This window comes from Elephas maximus, chromosome 2 (genome assembly GCF_024166365.1).
Source record: "Elephas maximus indicus isolate mEleMax1 chromosome 2, mEleMax1 primary haplotype, whole genome shotgun sequence".
NCBI lineage: Eukaryota > Metazoa > Chordata > Mammalia > Proboscidea > Elephantidae > Elephas > Elephas maximus.
The window spans coordinates 106,538,965-106,561,516 of NC_064820.1; positions in this window are offsets into that span (position 1 = coordinate 106,538,965).

Sequence of the window (22,552 nt, forward strand, 5' to 3'; positions counted from 1 at the left end):
GCAATAGGACAGGGAGGGCTCACAAGCCAGAATGACAATGTGGAGTGTGTTCAGATTACATTTGGATAGAAATTTTGAGCCACAGGGCCATTATCAGGGTTTTGTTTGTATGTAAATATATATTCCACCCTAGGGGAAGCAGCATAGCAGAATGGTTGAGATGACCAATTATGGAATCACACAATTCTGAATTCAAATCTACCCAATTTACTAGTTGTGTAGGCTTAGACATGCCAAGCCATATCTGGGCTTCAGTTTTCCCATCTTTAAAATGGGGACCTAATAGACCTTCCCATTGCAAACATTCATGGTGAGGGCTAAATGAGTTAATGCATCTAAAGTTCTTTGCACCTGGTATGGACCTAGTATGTTACTCGAAAGTGTACCTGAGATGGAGAGTTGTGTGTTCACCTTTGGAAACTGGCCGAGCTATGAGTTATGCCTGGGACTAAATTTGCATTTATGCCCCTGTGAACATTCAAGAATTCAGGTTTATTCCCCTGTGAACATTCCAGAATTTAGGTTTATGCCCCTGTGAACACTAAAGAATTTAGGGCTGGGTCAACATTTTGCAGATCCCTGAGTTTAGACATATCCTTGAGGGAGAAGAAGTCTCATGGCTCCGGAGAGAGTGGGTAAGACCAAATGCAATGGCCATGCATGAGGCGTGACTAAGACTTCCCTCCTCACTGCAGCCACCCACAGAAATCTCAGCTTAAATCCTCCGAGGGCCCTAGTAAGAGAATAACCCTGACCTGTGAGCAGCTATTTGCCCGGAAAGCACTTCAGGCACTAACTGTAGCCTGGGAACACGAAGACTCTGAGAAATAGCTGTCACCAGTGAAAATATTGCTAGAGCTTACTGGTCATGTATCATACATCTCGGTGAACAGGACTCCCAGTGGAGAGAGTGTACAACTTTGGAAAAGGACATTAGGAAACATTTTCATGGCTTTGGGAGCTCTTAGAAGGTCTGGAAATTAGGCTTCCAGTGCTCACATCATAACTCTTGTCCATAGAACCCTTCTAATTGCTCAGACTGTCATGTTCTCAGAATTGCTAGGAGTACAAAAAGGAGAAAAGAAAGAGGAGAGGCCACCTACCATGGAGGCTGACAGATTTAGATTCATCCACTTTAGCAAAGTTCTTCTCTTTTCTAATGAAGATTTTTTTTCAAATGTAAGAGTGACAATCTCTTGACAATGTGGAGGAAAGTTGTGAGAAATTGCATACACAATAAAAAGGCAACACGGGAAAAAAATTAATGAAAAGATGTTGAAAGAGACTAGAAAAAGAATTGGGGTGGAGAACTACAGAGAGAAGGATGATTGAGAATTTATATATAATTAATAAAAATTGAATAAAGATACAAAAATGCAGGCAGTGCTTTGTGATATTTATGGAGGAAAGCAGTGACATGGAGGAATCCAATATCCTCCTTGTATATATTTGCTTTTAAAAGTTACTATACATTCCTCACCAAGACCATATTTTCCAGCTACCAATCTTTCTTCTTTGTTTCAATGTTTCAATAATTACCAATGAATCCTGATTGCATGTTCTATCAATTTCAGACTGCATAAGTCGGTAAAAAACTTCAATTTCTTCACCTTTGGCCTTACTGGTTAGTGTGTAAAATTGAATAATAGCCCTATTAACTGGTCTTCCTTGTAGGCGTATGGATATTATCCTACCACTGACAGTGCTGTATTTCAGGATAGACCTTCAAATGTTCTTTTTGACAATTAATGCAACACCATTCCTCTTCAAGTTGTCATTCCTGGAATAGTAAACCATATGATTGTTTGATTCATAACGGCCAATACTAGTCCATTTCAGCTCACTAATGCCTAGGATATCAATGTTTATATGTTCCATTTCATTTTTGACAGTTTCCAATTTTCCTAGTTTTGTACTTCATACATCCCATGTTCCAATTATTAATGGCTGTTTGTAGCTGTTTCTTCTCATTTTGAGTCATGCCACATCAGCAAATGAAGGTCCTGAAAGCTTGACTTCAACCATTTCATTAAGTTTGACTCTACTTTGAGGAGGCAACTCTTGTCTAGTCATCTTGTGCTTGCCTTCCAAACAGAGGGACTCATCTTCCAGCGCTATATTAGACAATGTTCCACTGCTATTCATAAGGTTTTCACTGGCTAATTCTTTTCAGAAGTAGACCACCAGATCCTTCTTCCTAGTCTGTCTTAGTCTGGAAGCTCAGCTGAAACCTGTCCACCATGATGATCCTGCTGGTATTTGAATACTGGTGTCACAGCCTCCAGCATCACAGCAACACGCAAACCCCCACAGTATGACAAACTGACAGATTGGAATGCAAAAGGTGGAAACAAAGAAGGATTGGTCGCTGGAAAATATAGCTTTGGTAATAGAAACAATGCTGGAAATCCCATGATAGAATTTTGCAAGACCAACGGCTTCTTTGCAAATACATTTTTTCACCAACATAAATGGCAACTATACACATGGACCTCATCAGATGGAACATGCAAGAATCAAATCAACTACATCTGTGGAAAGACGATGAAAAACTCAATATCATCAGTCAGAACAAGGCCGGGGCGAACTGCAGAGCAAACCATCAATTGCTCATATGCAAGTTCAAGTTGAAACTGAAGAAAATTAGAACAAGTCCACAAGAGCCAAAGTACGACCTAGAGTATATCCCACCTGAATTTAGAGACCGTCTCAAGAATAGATTTGAAGCATCGAACACTAATGACCAAAGACCAGATGAGCTGTGGAATGACATCAAGGATATCATACATGAAAAAAGCAAGAGGCCATTAAAAAGACAGAAAAGAACAAAATGGAGGTCAGAAGAGACTCTAAAACTTGCTCTTGAACTTCAAGTATCTAAACAAAAGGAAGAAATGATGAAGTAAAACAGCCAAACAGAAGATTTCAAAGGGCAGCTTGAGAAGAGAAAGTAAGGTATTATAATGACATGTGCAAAGACCTGCAGTTAGAAATCCAAAAGGGAAGAACACACTTGGCATTTCTCAAGCTGAAAGAACTGAAGAAACAATTCAAGCCTTACAGTTGCAATATTGAAGGATTCTATGGGGAAAATATTAAACGATGCAGGAAACATCAAAAGAAGATGAAAGGAAGGCAGAGCCAAGATGGCGGAATAGACAGATGCTTCTGTCGAGCCCTCTTTACAACAAAGACCTGAAAAGACAAGTGAAATGAGTATATTTGTGACAAACTGAGAGCCCTGAGCATCAAAGGCAAGCTTAGACAACGAACTGAGGGGCAGGGGGAGGAAGAGGCCATTCAGAAGTGGAGAGAAGTTATGGGACCTGAATTCCAGGGAGCCCTCAGGCACTATTCCCGGAGCAGCTGCGGGCTGGTACTAGCATTCAGCCGCAGTTTCCTCAGGAAGAAGCAGTCAGCCGCACAGCCTACTCACACCTCCGGAACCTGAGGAGAACAGTGCTCTTGGCAAAAGCTAAATACTTGCATATATTTTACTGGGCTTCCCCCCACCCCCAAGCTGGCTTCAGCGGCTGAATCCCTGGGCACGAGACAGACCCTGGTGAGCACCTAGAGCCATCCCCCCCAGCCTTGGGGAAGGAAAAAATTTGCAACTGGGTGGTAAAGATAAATTGCTAGCTCCATTAATCAGGGGAGCTCAGGACAGAAGTGGCTCCTGTCCAGGCATAAACCGTCCGTGGACCTTCAGCACCTTTCCTTTCTGCATGGACCTGTGTGGGCCTATTTCTGGAGAATAGGCCCTTGTTGGCAAACTCCAACCATTTAAGCTGTGTGGTGGAGAGGTGGGTATTTGACGTTTGACATTGCTTTGCCTACTAAACAAGGTCCTCACCTACCCACATCAGGGACCTAAGGACTGGTAGATCCACTCAGGTCACCCAGCCACCTGCGACAGAGGTCAAAAGATAACTGGTACCTCCTAGTCCTTACAACCAAAAACTTTGGGTGCCCATGGTCCCTCTGCAGAACCCATCCACCAACATGTTCTAGGGAACAGAGACATTTGGTGGTCGGTTCTCAGCCCCCTGCCTTGTTCAGAGCGTGACCTTCTGCTGCGATCAGATACCGGTATATACACAAATCACCCCTGCCCCTCTAAGACTGTAGGACAGAGCCTTTACCACACACTTGATATCAGCTACCTGGAAACCTGAGCTGAATTCATATGAGAAAACTGAATGGACTCCTAGACTAATATACCTGATGACACCTCTAGCCAGCTGGGGACAGGACACCAGAGCTCCAAAAGCAAAAATAATCAAGTTAGCTCACTCAAGCAACCCATAGGGGTATACCAAAACAAAGCAAAGCAAGCAGCTACGACAGAGTAAGCAAGCATAAACTAATATAATAAATTATAGATGGATCAGAGACAACAATCAATGTCAAGTCACATTAAGAAACAGACCATGATCACCTCAACAGGCTCTCAAAACAAAGAATCCAGGGATCTTCTAGATGAAAGTGCATTCCTGGAATTACCAGATGCAAAATACAAAAGTTTAATATACAGAACCCTTTAAGACATCAGGAAGGAAATGAGGCAATATGCAGAACAAGCCAAGGAACACACAGATAAAACAACTGAATAAATTAGAAAGATTTTTCAGGAACATAAGGAAAAGTTTAATAAGCTAGAAAAATCCATAGACAGACAGCAATCAAATTCAAAAGAGTAACAGTAAAATTACAGAATTAGATAATAGAAAGTCAGAGGAGCAGAATTGAGCAAGTAGAAGCTAGAATTTCTGAACTTGAAGATAAATCACTTCGCACTAGTATATTTGAAGAAAAATCAGATAAAAGAATTTTAAAAAATGAAGAAACCTTAAGAATCATGTGGGACTCTATCAAGAGAAATAACCTACGAGTGATTGGAGTACCAGAACAGGGAGGGATAACAGAAAATTGTTGAAGATTTGTTGGCAGAAAAGTTGCCTGATATTGTGAAAGATGAGAAAATACCTATCCAAGATGCTCGTGGAACTCCACATAAGGGAAAACTTAAAAGAAAGTCACCAAGACATATTATAATCAAGCTTGCCAAAACCAAAGATAAAGAGAGAATTATAAGAGCAGTGAGGGATAAACAAAAAGTCACCTACAAAGGAAAGCCAATAAGAATAATCTTGGACTGCTAGGCAGAAACCATGCAGGCAAGAAGACAATGGGATGACATATTTAAAAAATTGAAGGAAAAAAAATTGCCTTCCAAGAATCATATATCCATCAAAACTCTCTCTTAAATATGAAGGTGAAATTAAGACATTTCCAGATAAACACAAGTTGAGGGAATTCATAAAAACCAAAGCAAAACTACAAGAAATGCTAAAGGGAGTTCTTTGCTTAGAAAATCAATAATATCAGTTATCAACCCAAGACTAGAACACTGGGCAGAGCCACCAGAAGTCAACCCAGACAGGGAAATCCAAAAAAAAACAAAGCAAGATTATTAAAAAAAAAAAAAGCCCAAAACAGGGTACTGGCGATGTTATTATATGAAAGTAGACAACATTAAAATAATAAAGAGGGACTAAGAAATGTAATCATACACCTTCCATACAGAGAGGAGGATACAGCGATACAAAGAAACAAAAGTTAGTTTTAAATTTAGAAACATAGGGGTAAATAATAAAGTAATCACAAAGGAGACTAACTATCCTGCTCATCAAAATAAAATACAAGGGAAAAATACAGCCTCAGCAGAAACAAAATCAACAACAACAAATATGAGGAAAGGAAAATATATAAAGAAAATCTACTCAGCACACAAAATCGAGTGGAAAAAAGAAACTGTCAACACACAAAAAAAGACATCAAAATGATAGCACTAAATTCATATCTATCCATAATTATCCTGAATGTCAATAGACTAAAGGCACCAATAAAGAGACGGGGAGTGGCAGAATGGGTTAAAAAGCAAGATCTGTCTATATGCTGCCTACAAGAGACACACCTTAGACTTAAAGACGCAAACAAACTAAAACTCAAAGGATGGAAAAAAATATATCAAGCAAACAACAATCAAAAAAGAGCAGAAGTGGCAATATGAATTTCTGACAAAATAGACATTAAAGTTAAATTATCAGAAAGGATAAGTAAGGACACTATATAATGATTAAAGGGACAATACATCAAGAAGATATAACCATATTAAATATTTATGCACCCAGTGACAGGGCTGCAAGATACATAAAACAAACTATCAGCATTGAAAAGTGGGATAGCCCCACAATAATAGGAGACTTTAACCCACCACTTTTGGTGAAGGGCAGGACATCCAGAAAGAAGCTCAATAAAGACACAGAAGATCTAAATGCCACAATCGATCAACTTGACCACGTAGACATGTACAGAACACTCCACCCAACAGCAACCAAGTATACTTTCTTTTCTAGTGCACATGGAACATTCTCTAGAATAGACCACATTTTAAGTCATAAAGCAAACCTTAGCAGAATCCAAAACATTGAAATATTACAAAGCATCTTCTCTGACCACAAGGCCATAAAAGTGCAAGTCAATAACAGGAAAAGCAGGGAAAAGAAATCAAACACTTGGAAACTGAACAATACCCTGCTCAGAAAAGACTGGATTATAGAAGATGTTAAGAATGGATTAAAGAAATTCAGAGAATCCAATGAGAATGAAAACAATTCCTATCAGAACCTTTGGGACACAGCAAAAGCGGGTGCTCAGAGGCCAATTTATATCAATAAATGCACACCATCCAAAAAGAAGAAAGGGCCAAAATAAAAGAATTATCCCTACAACTTGAACAAATAGAAAGAGAGCAACAAAAGAAACCCACAGGCACCAGAAGAAAACAAATAATAAAAATTGGAGCTGAACTAAATGAAATGGAAAACAGAAAAACAATTGAAAGAATTCACAAGACCAAAAGCTGATTTTTTGAAAAAACCAACAAAATTGATAAACCACTGGCCAAATTGACAAAAGAAAAACAGGAGAGGAAGCAAATAACCTGAATAAGAAATGAGATGGGAAATATTACAATACACCCAACTGAAATTAAAAGAATCATATCAGATTACTATGAAAAATTATACTCAAACAAATTTGAAAACCTAGAAGAAATGGATAAATTCCTAGAAACACACTACCTACCTAAACTAATACAAACAGAGGTAGAACAACTAACTAGACCCATAACAAGAGAAGAGATTGAAAAAGTAATCAAAAAACTCCCAGCAAAAAAAAGCCCTGGCCCGGACGGTTTTACTGCAGAGTTCTACCAAACTTTCAGAGCAGAGTTAACACCACTACTACTAAAGGTATTTCAGAGCATAGAAAAGGACAGAATACTATCAGACTCATTCTATGAAGCCACCATATCCCTGTTACCAAAACCAGGTAAAGACACCACAAGAAATGAAAATTACAGACCTATATCCCTCATGAATGTAGATGCAAAAATCCTCAACAAGATTCTAGCCAAAAGAATTCAACAACATATCAAAAAAATAATTCAGCATGACCAAATGGGATTCATACCAGGTATGCAGGGATGGTTCAACATTAGAAAAACAATTAATGTAATCCACCACATAAATAAAAGACAAGAATCACATGATTTTATCAATTGATGCAGAAAAGACATTTGACAAAGTTCAACACTCATTCATAATAAAAACTCTCAGCAAAATAGGGATGGAAGGAAAATTCCTCAACATAATAAAGGGCATTTATACAAAGCCAACAGCCAACATCACCCTAAATGGAGAGAGCCTGAAAACATTCCCACTGAGATTGGGAACCAGGCAAGGATGCCCTTTATTACCACTCTTATTCAACATTGTGCTGGAAGTCCTAGCCAGAGCAATTAGGCTAGATAAAGAAATAAAGGGCATTCAGATTGGCAAGGAAGAAGTCAAAGTATCTCTATTTGCAGATGACATGATCTTATACACAGAAAACCCTAAGGAATCCTCCAGAAAACTACTGAAACTAATAGAAGAGTTCAGTAGAGTATCGGGATATGAGATAAACATACAAAAATCACTTGGATTCCTCTACACCAAAAAAAAGAACATTGAAGAGGAAATCTCCAAATCAATGCCATTTACAGTAGCCCCCAAGAAGATAAAATACTTAGGAATGAATCTTACCAGAGATAAAAGACTTATACAAAGAAAACTATAGTATACTTCTGCAAGAAACCAAAAGAGATTTACGTAAGTGGAAGAACATACCTTGCTCGTGGATAGGAAGACTTAACATTATAAAAATGTCTATTCTACGAAAAGCGATCTATACATTTAATGCAATTCAGATCCAAATCCCAAGGACATTCTTTTATAAGATGGAGAAACAAATCACCAATTTCCTATGGAAGAGGAAGAGTTCCCAGATAAATAAGGCATTACTGAAAAAGAAAAACAAAGTGGGAAGCCTTACTTTACCTGATTTCAGAACCTATTATACCACCACTGTAGTCAAAACAGCCTGGTACTGGTACAAGAACAGATACATGGACCAATGGAACAGAATTGAGAATCAAGACATAAATCTATCCACATACGAGGAGCTGATATTTGACAAAGGCCCCAAAACAGTTAAACGGGGAAAAGACAGTCTTTTTAACAAATGGTGCTGGCATAACTGGATATCCATCTGCCAAAAAAAGAAACAAGACCCGTACCTCACACCATGCACAAAAACTAACTCAAAATGGATCAAAGACCTAAATATAAAATCTAAAACAATAAAGACCATGGATGAAAAAATAGGGACAACGTTAGGAGCTCTACTACATGGCATAAACAGTATACAAAACATTATAAAGAATGTAGAAGAAAACCTAGATAACTGGGAGCTCCTAAAAATCAAACACCTATGCTCATCCAAAGACTTCACCAAAACAGTAAAAAGACTACCTACAGACTGGGAAAAAGTTTTTAGCTATAACATTTCCTATTAGCGTCTGATCTCTAAAATCTACATGATACTGCAAAAACTCAACTGCAAAAAGAACCCAATTAAAATTGGGCAAAAGATATGAACAGACACTCCACTAAAGAAGACATTCAGGTGGCTAACAGATATATGAGGAAATGTTCACGATCATTAGCCATTAGAGAAATGCAAATCAAAACTAAAATGAGATTTCATCTCACTCCAACAAGGCTGGCATTAATCCAAAAAACACAAAATAATAAATGTTGGAGAGGCTGTGGAGAGATTGGAACACTTATACACTGCTGGTGGGAATATAAAATGGTACAACCATTTTGGAAATCGATTCGGCACTTCCCTCAAAAGCTAGAAAAAGAACTACAATACGATCCAGCAATCCCACTACTTGGAATATATCCTAGAGAAATAAGAGCCTTTACATAAACAGATATATGCACACCCATGTTCATTGCAGCACTGTTTACAATAGCAAAAAGATGGAAGCAACCAAGGTGCCCATCAACGGATGAATAGATAAATAAATTAAGGTATATTCACACAATGGAATACTACTCATCAGTAAAGAAAAGTGATGAATCTGTGAAACATTTCATAACATGGAGGAATCTGGAAGGCATTATGCTGAGTGAAATTAGTCAGTTGCAAAAGGACAAATATTGTATAAGACCACTGTTATAAGAACTTGAGAAATAGTTTAAACTGAGAAGAAAACATTCATTTGTGGTTACAAGACGGGGGAGGGTGGGAAAGGGGCATTCACTAATTAGATAGTGGATAAGAACTACTTTTTTTTTTTTTAAGAACTACTTTAGGTGAAGGGAAAGAGCACACAATACAGGGCAGATCAGCACAATTGGACTAAACCAAAAGCAAAGAAGTTTCCTGAATAAACTGAATGCTTCGAAGGCCAGCATGGCAGTGGTCTGGGGACCATGGTTTCAGGGGACATCTAAGTCAATTGGCATAATAAAATCTATTAAGAAAACATTCTGCATCCCACTTTGAAGAGTGGCGTCTGGGGTCTTAAACACTAGCAAGCAGCCATCTAAGATGCATCAATTGGTCTCAACCCACCTGGATCAAAGGAGAATGAAGAACATCAAGGACACAAGGTGATTACGAGCCCAAGAGACAGAAGGGGCAACATGAACCACAGACTACATCATCCTGAGACCGGAAGAACTAGATGGTGCCCGGCTACAACTGATGACTGCCCTGACAGGGAACACAACAGAGAACCCCTGAGGGAGCAGGAGACCATTGGGATGCAGACCCTAAATTCTCATAAGACCAGACTTAATGGTCTGACTGAGACTAGAAGGACCCCGGTGGTCATGGCCCCCAGACCTTCTGTTGCCCCAGGACAGCAACCATTCCCGAAGCCAACTCTTCAGACATGGATTGGACTGGACAATGGGTTGGAGGGGATGCTGGTGAGGAGTGAGCTTCTTGAATCAGGTGGATTCTTGAGACTATGTTGACATTTCCGGCCTAGAAGGGAGATGAGAGGGTGGAGGGGGTTAGAAGCTGGTGAAATGGACACGAAAAGATAGAGTGGAGGGAGAGAGCAGTCTGTCTCATTAGGGGGGGAGTAAGTGGGAGTGTGTAGCAAGGTGTATATGGGTTTTTGTGTGAGAGACTGTCTTGATTTGTAAACTTTCACTTAGAGCACAATAAAAATTATTAAAAAAAAAAAAGAAGAAGATGGAAGGAATACACAAAGTCACTATACCAACAAGAATTGGTCAACGTTCAACCATTTCAGGAGGTAGCATATGACCAGGAACCGATAGTACTGAAGGAAGAGGTCAAAGCTGCACTGAAGGCATTGGCAAAAAACAAGGCTCCAGAAATTGACAGGATACTAGTTGAGATGTTTCAACAAATGCGTGTAGCAGTGGAAGTGCTCACTCATCTATGCCAAGAAATTTGGAAGACAGCTACCTGGCCAACCAACGGGAAGAGATCCATATTCATGCATATTCTCAAGAAAGGTGATGCAACCGAATGCAGAAATTATCACACAATATCACATGCAAGTAAAATATTACTGAAGATCATTCAAAAGTGGCTGCAGCAGTACATCTACAGGGATCTGCCAGAAATTGAAGTCTGATTCAGAAGAGGATGTGGAACCAGGGATATCATAGCTGACGTCAGATGGATCCTGGCTGAAAACAAAGAATACCAGAAAGATTTTAACCAGTGTTTAATTGACTATGCAAAGGCATTCAACTGTGTGGATCATAACAAATTATGGATAATATTGCAAAAATTGAAATTCCAGAACACTTAATTGTACTCATGTGAACCTCTACATAGATCAAGAGGAAGTCATTCAAACAGAACAAGGTATGTATGGTTTACAGTCAGGAAAGTGTGTGTCAGAGTTGTATCCTTTCACCATACTTATTCAATCTGTATGCTAAGCAAATAATCTGAGAAGATTAACTCTATGAGGAAGAAGGGGACATCAAGGTTGGAGGAAGACTCATTAACAACCTGTGTTATACAGATAACACAACCTTGCTGAAAATGAAGAGGACTTGAAGCATTTACTGATGAAGATCAAAGACCACAGCCTTCAGTATGGATTATGACTCCACATAAAGAAAACAAAAATCTTGACAACTGGATCAATAAGCAATATTACAAAAAATGGAAAAAAGATTGAAGTTGTAAAGAATTTCATTTTACTTGGATCCACAATCAACACCCATGGAAGCAGCAGTCAAGAAATCAAACAATGCGGTGCCTTGGGCAAATCTGCTGTGAAAGACCTTTTTAAAGCATTAAAAAGCAAAGATGTCATCTTGAAAACTAAAGTGTGCCTGACCCAAGCCATGGTGTTTTCAGTAACTTCATATGCATGCAAACCTGGACAATGAATAAGGAAGACCGAAGAAGAATTGACACTTTTGAATTATGATGTTGGCGAAAAATACTGAATATACCAAAAGAACTGCCAAAAGAACAAACAAATCTTTCTTGGAAGAAGTACAGCCAGAAAGTTCCTTAGAAGCAAGATGGTGAGACTACATCTCACATACTTTGTACATGTTACCAGGACCAGTTCCTGAGAAGGACTTCATGCTTAGTTAAGTAGAGGATCAGTGAAAAAGAGGAAGACCCTCAATGAGATGGCTTGACACAGTGGCTGTAACAATGGGCTCAAGCATAACAATGGTTGTGAGGATGTCTCAGGACCAGGCAGTGTTTCGTTCTGTTGAACATAGTGTCACTATAAGTCAGAACCAACTTGAGGGCATACTTTCCTCAGGCATTTGAATGGGGTAATACTTGATCAAGACTCTGGTTTCATTAATAAAGTCCAACTTAAACTTCCTCAAGCACAAAGGGGGAAAGGAGGGACTTATTGGAAGGTTATAGAATTATCTTATGGAACCCGGGGCATGATTGGAGCCAGGAAAACTGTTAGGGTCTCATCTCTGCTTTTGACTCTACAAGCACTTTCTTCTCGCTTGCTCTGCAGGGTGATTTCTCTACCTCACCAGTGCACTTGTGATACATGGTCACTTCATAAAGGTATGTTTCTGTCCAACCACAGAGATTCCAGACTCCTGGGGGAGAACCTCTTTGACCTAGATTAGGCCAGATAAGAGAACACAACACAAAAAAGGGTGAGTGAGCCTTTCCTTCACTTCACCACAGGCTTCCAGGTAGTTTGGTTACTTCGGGTCTCTAGGGCACCAATGGTGTAGCTTAGCAGGAGAAAGCAAACCAGTGGTGCCTAGCAGTGCTTGGCAGCAGCATCAGGGAAAAATGACATCTAAGGCCCTCGGGAAAAGCAGAAGCCTGGCCCTGCCCAGCAGAGGAGATGGGAACAGAGGCTCACTCAGAGGAAGCAGTGCTGGCAGAGGTCACATTCAGTTCACAAGATTTTTCCACAAGCCTGAGTATGACATCCCTTGAGGACTCTCGGGTACCTAACTGGAATCTGTAGGAGGCTAAACTATGAGCAGATGGGTCAAAAGTCTTTGAAAGTTGCACTATTACTACTAATATAACTGCATTTGTTGAGATATGGGGCTCACTGTTACATATGTAAAGCACTCCTTCCCACTGGACCCGTAATCCCTACTTTATTAATTTCTTCACCACCTTACAATATACTGCATTGCTTGTTTTTACATTTATTGTTTGTATGTTTATTATCTGCCTTATATCCCAGGTAGGATGTAATCTCCATAAAGGCAGGGACTTTTTGCCATTTACTGTTTTTCCGCAGAGAAAACAATATTGCCTATTTTGTATAAATAGAGCATTTGTGGAAAGAAGATGGGCAGGCAGGAAGAAGAAAGGAGGGAGAGAGGGAGGAAAAGAAGGAAGGGAGGAAAGGAGGGAGGGAGGGAGGGAGGAAGGAAGGGAGGGAGGGAAAGGAAGGAAGGAAGGAAAGAAAGGAAGGAAGGTAGGAAAGGAGGAAAAAGAATTTATTTAGTATGTTTCAAGGTAGAGTGAACCCCTGTTTGTGCAGTGGTTAAAGTGCTCCATTACTAACCAAAAATGTTGATGGTTTGAACCCACCAGCCACTCTGGGGGAGAAAGATGTGGCAGTCTGCTTCTGTATAGATTTACAGCCTTGGGGACCCTATGGGCAGTTCTACTCTGTCCTATAGGGGGTCTCTATGAGTTGGAATCAACTCAGTGGCAGTGGGTTTGGTTTGGGTTTGAAGGTAGAACTAGGACTGAAACTAGAAGAAACAAAAAATGGAGGAGTCAAGAATAAACTGACAGATGTGATTATTTATAATCAGGAAGGCTTCAAGCCTATGATAACCATTTTTCAACACTTGCCTATAAAGGATATTGACATGGAGACTGTGAAAAGGAGGGAGTTGACTCTAGAAGTAGACTGATCCTGCATCCAACAGAGGAGAAGGAAAGGAATCTAATATTTGTTGAGCACCTACTATGTCAGACATAACGCTGGCACCTTGTAAACTCCATGAGATAGATGAAGAAACTAAGCAGAGAGGCTGGGTAATAAGACTGTGATCACCATTCAGTAGTGATAAAGTTTACATTAGAATCCAGACTCCTCGGCACTCTAAAGCCCATGCTGGGCCACGTGAAACCATGCTCCAGCCCAATAATGTGTTACTGTTGCTATATAGTTTACATTGAATTATAGGGTCTACCTGAGAGAAAATGCTAACAAAGTCTGGATAAATAGTACCATTAAACAGGCTTTCTTTTATTAATAGGTAAGTGCTACAAATTACTGTTTTAATTTTTTGCCAACATGTCATCTAAAATATTTGAAAATATTGCCATAAGAAGGGAAATAGTTCTTCTATAATTTTACTTATCAAACACTTTGCATATTCAAAAAGTGAACTTCATCATCCTTGTTTGAATCAGTGAGTGAAAAACTAAAGGCCATTTAGCCTGTTTTGTGTGTAAACATCTATGTAAACACACACAGAGACACACACACATATATATATACATAATGCTGCTAAAGCTTTATATAAGTTTCAACATTAGTAGTCACTTCATAAAGATGTGCCGAAACTTGTCTATGCATCAAAATCACATTCTTTGGCAATCACGGGACAGAATTACAAATTCAATTCATAAAATTACTCACTGCAATTAAAGAGGAATTTCAATGAGAAGAAAAATTGGAGTGAGTATTGTATGGAAGAGAAGAGATATTCACTTAACAAATCTTTATTGAATACTTACTAAATGCAAAATAATCTGTCCAACACTGGAAATTCAAAGTTGAAGAAAGGTTTATTTTGGTCAGCCCTCAAGCCTCAACTTTGAAATTAAATGTTTTATAATAAGATAATATGGTTTTTGTCTATCAAGTATAATTCATTTATATAATATCTACCCATAATTTCAAAGAAGTAAAGTTTTTCATAGCTTCATCCAGGGAAATAAATAGATGAATGGATAGTGTTTCAGTTGTCCATTGCTGTATAAAGAACCACCCCAAAACTCAGTGACTTAAAACAATTTATTACTTTGTCTCATAGCTCTGTAAATTGACTCAGCTCAGCTGGGTGGTTCTTCTTTGGGATATCTCAATCAGTTGTAGTTAGAGGTCACCTGAAGCTGCAGTGTTCTAAAGGTTCAATTGGACTGGTCTTCCAAGGTGGCCCACTCAAATGGCTAGCAGTCAACACTAGTTGTTTACTGGGAGGTCAGCTGGAGTTGTGAACTGGAGCACCAATCCAAGGCTTTTCCAAGTGACTTTAACTTGGGCTTCTCTTAGCATGATGATTCCCAGAGGGAGAGTATCAAAAGTGAGCAAAGAACAGACTCATGTTCTTAATATCCAAGGAAGATAATAAATCAAACCCATTTAAGAGCTATACCAGGAACTAAAATAGTATTACTTTCACTGTATTCCATTGATCAAAGCAGTTACAGGGCTTACTCAAATTCAAGGCCACTCAGAAATAAACTCTACCTCTTGATGGGGAGTCTCAAAGTCACATTATAGAAGAGAATGTAGATTTAGAGATATCTTTGGAAAGCACCATCTGCCCAGATAGAAAAGTAATTGTTTTGAGCGATATTTTATTTCAAATTATCTTAACCTGGTATTAAAACTTCTAAATGCAGTGAATCACTGGCTACCCAAGAAAACAGGTAATCAAATCTACACTTTGCTAGGAGAAAGAAGGAAATATCTCAGTTGAGGAAGGGGCTCCCTTCAAATGGTAAGACAAGTAGTAGTTTAAGTCTAACATATATAACACATACATACATCACATAGTACAGAAACAAGTCTTTAACATCCAGAGCAATATAATAAATCTAAACATAGTCTTAAGTGATTATAAATCCAATGTTTATATCAGGTGTTATATCCTTTTGGTTATTCGTTATTTAAATATATATATATAGAAACCATCAACATAAAATTGTTATGTATCTTAGTGCCTAAAGCCTTAAATCCCTGAAATCCAGTCTTTCTAGAATTTTCTGTCAAGGGGCTGAAAAATATTGTCTCTTCTTCAGGATCAGTCTCAGTGGAAGTTCATGCTTCCCTTATCACTGTTTTTTTTTTTTTTTTCCTCCCCAGACGGCTACCCATACATGTCAAACAAAATAAAGAATTAACTTTGAGTAGGCTTCCTTTTAACCTCCATTCACTGAGAAACAATTTCAAAGATCTCTAGTGTTCCTATCAATAGGGGAAAGATCACTTTAAATGCCTCAACATTTTTTGATAGTGCTCTGTATAAAAAAGAAATGGGAGTAATGCTCACGATAGCCAACACAGATTAACTTTGGAAACTGTTATAACTGTTCATGGAATAGGGACACAAGGTAGGCTTCGAAAATTCCCCAAAATTCTCCCAACGCTTAACAATTTCTAGCTTTTTGTACGTCTTCATCTTAAAAAGACAACTTGCTTTGGTGAGGTCCTAAAAAATCCCAGATGGTAAATATACTGGTTCTGGAGTGACAGTAAGACAGAAAGGCACATTAGAAGGTCTAGGCTGAAATTTTTCCTGATGAGAACTTCTGCCCACCTCTCCTTTTGGTACAATGGAGAGGAATGCTTCCTTCACCTCATGTTCTCCATAAGCTAAGATCCAGATCCCTTCCCTAGCTTCCATGCAGAGTGTAAACCTTGCTGCCATTATCAATATGGACAGGCCTGATGACTCCCAAGCTCTCTAAATGATGGAGATTACAAAGAAACTAGCAGGAGGCTGGTTCACTGGAGAGCACTTCAAATCGATTGCAAATATGCATTGGCTATGTGAGTCAATGAATTCTGGGAGTGAGCTCAGGTGGTTCAATGCAGAAGGTCACTTCCTTGGGCTACCTCTGACCTTAGTTTAAGCAATTTATTTATAGTTCGGATAATGTAGTTTTTTGCATGACCTTACAGTAAATTGAACAAGCCAATCAACAATGCAATAATCAGCCAGTATGAAGCCCATTTTTTACAGGAAAGAGATGCATTTACATCTTTGGGACAAACTTGATAGCAACCAAGGTGGTAGAAATGTGGGAAGAAATCTCAGAAACAAGGATAAATGGTTTGTTTTTTAGAGGAATAAGTGGGTCAATGTTCCAAACATTCCACTTCGTTAATTAAGTTGGCAGCAGCATCAACAAGCTTAATTGCTAGCAAATTATTATCTAATTAAAATGGGAAGAAGAATATACTCAGATATAAAGAGCTGACTAAATTTTATAAGATTTAAAAGTACTCTTAATGCATTCTTTTCTGACTGTGTCAGTAGTATGTTGGCTAACACTTATTTACCAGAAAAAAAAATCTCAAGAATTTGCATTTTCTTTACAGACTATACATTCCTTCTTCTCTAAGAATCTTACTCTACTTCTCAAGATCACTGTCATAGGTTGAATTCTGTCCCCCCAAAATGTATCAACGTGGCTAGGCCATGATTTCCAGTATTGTGTGATTATCCATCATTTTGTCATCTGATGTGATTTTCCTATGTTTTTTAAATTCTGCCTCTATGATGTTAATGAGGCAGGATTAGGGGCAATTATGTTAATGAGGTAGGACTCAATCTACAAGAATAGGTTGTGTCTTAAGTCAATATCTTTTGAGATATGAGAGAGAGAAGTGAGCAGAGAGACAGGAGGACCTCATAATATCAACAAACAAGAGCCAGGAGAATAGTGCGTCATTTGGACCCAGGGTCCCTGTGCTGAGAAACTCCTCCACCAGGGAAGATTGATGACAAGGACCTTCACCCAGAGCCGACAGAGAGAGAAAGCCTTCCTCTGGGGCTGGCACCCTGAATTTGGATTTCTAGCCTCCTAGACTGTGAGAGAATAAATTTCTCTTTGTTAAAGCCATCCACTTGTGGTATTTCTATTATAGTGGCATTAGATAACCAAGACAATCACTGAACTCAAAAACTTCACTGAACCATTTAAAGAACAAAATGACCTCAGTGTGTCATTATTCATACTCCTGAAAAAGAACTCCTTAAGGTCATATTGTGTTTTGTTGTCTATGCCTTTTTTTTTTTAATGCCATTCCCAATTATCTACCAGTGCCAAAAAATGTTTAGGATAGCGATGAAATCACTCAATGAAAATTGGAGACATGCCCAAATGCACAAGCAATAATTTCAGAGAAAAAAGGAGAAAATGGTATTTTCCCTCCACCCATGAAATATAAAACTGATAAAGAGAGACATTGACTAACCACTAAAATTTTGCTCCACGGAGAGGCAAGTGATATTTCATATGGGTATCTAAGACATTCAAGCTCCAAGCCCCGGGCCTTAAGCTTCTCAACCACTTATCCTTGGATGACTCAACTCTACAGCCTGATTTATCTGGTCTACATTCACCTAGAGCTCTTACTTAACTTCTCCAATCCCCTTCTCATGAAACATTTTGCAAGAAAGCTTTCCCTTTGACACCTTATTCGGCATAATATTGTATCAAATGTAGATTAACAATGTATTTGTTCCAAGATCAGTTATCTGGCAAACTCAACTACCCAAGGCACAGCCAAGAATAAATAGCAAGAGAAAAAGTTATCTGAATCACCAAGTAAGTCTTATAGAATAAGCACAAGTCTTGTGAAGTTTACTCTCAGAAGAATCTCTCCGGCCACCACTCAGGGCTATTTTACTTCTGGTTTAAATACAATTCTTATATGCTTAATCAACCAAATTCTTATTTAACATCAGAAGAAAAGCAACAAATATGCAGACAGGAAAGAAGGCTGGTAGAAGCAGGCACACTGACAATGTTGTTCTCAGTTGTCAGCTACAGTGGAGTCGATTCTGACTCACGGGAACGCTATGTGTGCAGAGTAGAAGTGCTCCATAGGGTTTTCAAAGCTGCGACCTTTTGGAAGCAGATCATCTGGCCTGCCTTCCAAGGTGTGTCTGGGTGGATTCAAACTGCCAGTCTTTTGTCTAGTAGTTGACTGCTTAACCATTTGTGCCATCCAGGGACCTACAATAGCAATAACCAAAAATAAACCTGATGACCTGTTTTGGATACAGAAGAGAGAAGAGCTTTAAAATACACATCAGAATAAAAGACACACAATTCTAAAACTGGGCATCCCCTGAGGCCATCAGTGATGTTCATTACAGTGAAACCAAGTCATCAAACAAATGTTAAGTTATATTTTGCGGCTACCAAATAAGAAGGCTGAATGTGCATTGCCTGTCACATAAAGCTTTCCAATAAAAATGGCTGAAATAAAAGATTTCATTCATTCATTTATTAAACAGGCATTGAGTGCTTACTATGTGCCAAGTTCCACTTCCATCTTCTGCCTTTTGATTTTAATTGTAGTTGGGGGCCTGTAAGATAAGCTATCTACTTATTCCTAACCACATTCTACAAATCACTCGTAGATTAAGCCAGGCCATAAAGATGGTGTGTACCTGAAACATAGTGCTCATCTTCTGCAGCCCCCCTGAACTCCCAAACTGCCCTCAATGGATTGCTCATGGTGTGGCTGAGGGGATGATGAGACACCGTCCAATAAAAAAAAAAACCTGTTTGTGCATTAACTATGAGAAAGTTTGTTGAAATAATAGATGTTAGGGTCTAGGGATTCATTTCTCTCTGTTCCTAATCTAAGGAGTAATGCTATCCTTTAATTTTTAAGTTATACACTCTGAAGCATGTAACTGATCATGGTTTCTATTTTGCCCTGGCTACCAGAAAACTGAAAGCCAAGATTGTGATCTACCTCTCAATGTGAAAGATTTCATGAAACTTATTTTATGTACTGTGCTTTGTTTCCCTCCCCTCCCCCATTTGTTTCAACTTTCTTACTTATTTTGAATTTATATCTTTTTGTTATATTGTTTATTTTACCAGAAAAAAAAAAAAACTTATATGGGATTTACCCTGTGCTAGGCACTGTTCTGAGCACTTTACAAAAATTAACATTGATTTCTCATCATTATCCTGTATGGTAAGTGCTGTTATTATATCATTGATAATTTAAAACTGAGGCACTGAGAGATTAGTTATCATATGTATCTTTTAATCCATATACAACCTTTTTGGAAAAGAAGATAACTGGAAAATTCACTTATATGGATATCCTCATTTTCTAACAGGGTGAAATATAGAATTAAAAATAAATAAATAAATAACCACTATGGTTGAGTCAATTCCGACTCATAGCGACCCTATAGGACAGAGTAGAACTGCCCCATAGAGTTTCCAAGGAGCGCCTGGCAGATTCGAACTGCCAACCTCTTGGTTAGCAGCTGTAGCACTTAACCACTATGTCACCAGGGTTTCCAAACAAATAAACAAATACATAAAAATATATATGTGTATGTGTGTGCATTTTCAAAATAGGAAACAATCAGTTACAGGATTCACTGAGTAATGGAAACAAGAAGTACTATCATTCCTTATGTTAAGAACAGAGAGAAATGCACCTCTGGATCTTAATGTCTATTATTTCCATGAAATTTCTCATAGGTTTTATTGGGCTGTGTCTGATCATATACGTATGCAAATTTCAAGTGATATTTTTCTGATTAGAGAAGACCTTAATCACCCTGTGATCTAATCATAGACTCCTAGGTGGGAAATCACTGCAGTGATTTGATGCTTCATAGAACACTTCCTACTGGCCTTCTGAGGATGTGTTTCACACTTCTTCATGAAGCTGTCTATAATCCCTAATGCATGCTTTGGCAACGGTGTTTATACACTTTTAGCTTGTGTGACATAATAGAGTTGACTACCATTTGGTGAATGGCACAGTCCTTCCTTTTATTGGATAGTAGCACTGTTAGCTGCCGGAGAATAACTAATCCAAGTCTCCACCTCTCCTGAGAAACCAACAACTAGCATAGAACAGTTTTTCTGTGATTGTTTCAAGGATTCTTGTTCAGGTTTTTAGTGCAGCATGCTGGGAACAGTTTCTTAAACAATTGAAAGTTGCAGGACATCGGGGTTAATTAGCTGAGTAAACGTCAATGAGTCCTTTACTCTCAGGGCCCAGTGCTTCTCTTCTCCTGCCTGATATTACCCCCTTGAGTTGGCTCTGGAGAATTCAGAGGCTGAATGAGGCATCACCAGCTCAGAAGAGATTAATCTCACTAACATTTAAAAACAAATGGCAAAGAAAAGCACTTTGGACCCCTTATTCATTTTAAAATTATTCCTAAAATAAGAACCAAAAAGAAATAGAATGTCAATTTTTGATGACTTTGAAATAAATTTGTATTCCCTAAACCTCCATGTAAGTCAGAAAATAAATAAGGAGCCATTGGAAATTTAAAATATGACAGCAGAAGTAAATGTTTCACTAGAAGAATTGGAAAATAAATCCAGGAAATCTTCCAAAAGGTACAACAGAAAAACAAAGTGATAGACAATGTGGAGAAAACGATTGTTATTATTATTTTTTTAATTTAGAGCATCAATCCTGGAGGTTTGACATCAATTCTTAGGAGTTCCAGAAAGACCAAACTGAAAAAAACAATTTGGAGAAAGATTTGGAGAATGTCAAGCAAATGAAAACATGAGACAGTTAATTCCTAGGAAGGGTAGAGGAGGATGTTGTAAAGAAACGAAAAGTTATAGTGTACTGCTTGATCCAATGGAGAGAAATATTTGAATCTATTAATAGAAATACTATACTAATTTAACCAAAAACTGCAATTGTGCCATTTTTGGGAAGAGGTGAAGGAAGGATTAAGAGAGCAAAAATTATTATCCGTCCTTACAAAAATTTAATAGAGAATGTTTAAAACTGATAAATTAAGAGAGATCAATAAACACATATTATGTAGCAATAGGGAGGTAAATACAGGAGAACAAAAAGAAAAAAATGTAAAGTAGTTACTTTGAGGAGCAGGATTCTGGTGGTAGAGGATTATGGGCACTGTTGTTTGTTAGAGTGTGTTTTGTTGTTGCTTTTCCTTTTTTTGTGCTTTAGGTGAAAGCTTACACAGCAAATTCGTCTCCCTTTCAACAATTAATACACCAATTGTTTTGTAACATTGGTTGCAATCCCTGCAATGTGTCAACATTCTCCCCTTCCCTACCCCAGTTTCCCCATTTCCAATAGTGTGTTTTCGTGTCCCTTTCTGCCTTTTGGGCAGGTGTGCCCGTTTGGTTTTGAGTACATGATTGAACCAAGGAGCACGTTCCTCACGTATGTTATTATTTGTTTTATAGGCCTCTCTAATCTTTGGCTGAAAGGTGAACTTGGGAGTGACTGCAGTTCCGAGTTAAAAGGGTGCCCAGGGTGTTGTTGCTTTTAGCACTTCAAAACTTTTTAAAACCAGGAGCACGACTGCTTTGAAAAGTTAAAACTATGATCGAACATCAACACGAACTCTCAGGTCATCAAAATGCCTAGCGTTTGAGGAATGGCTATTGTCCATTGAAAGCGATAGTGCGATGAGACATCACAAGGAATTTCCTGGGCAAGTGAGTTTCTTCAAACCCTGGGTGGTCCCTCATGGTCTATCAAAGGTCCTCAGTCTTGGCAATTATCCTTTTTTTTTTTTTTCATTTAAAACAATTGCTTACATATTTCATAAATTTGAAATACGTGATTAATTATCTTTTGTGCTAAAATCCCATTGTGTTCTAACGATTCCTTAGTTTTTAA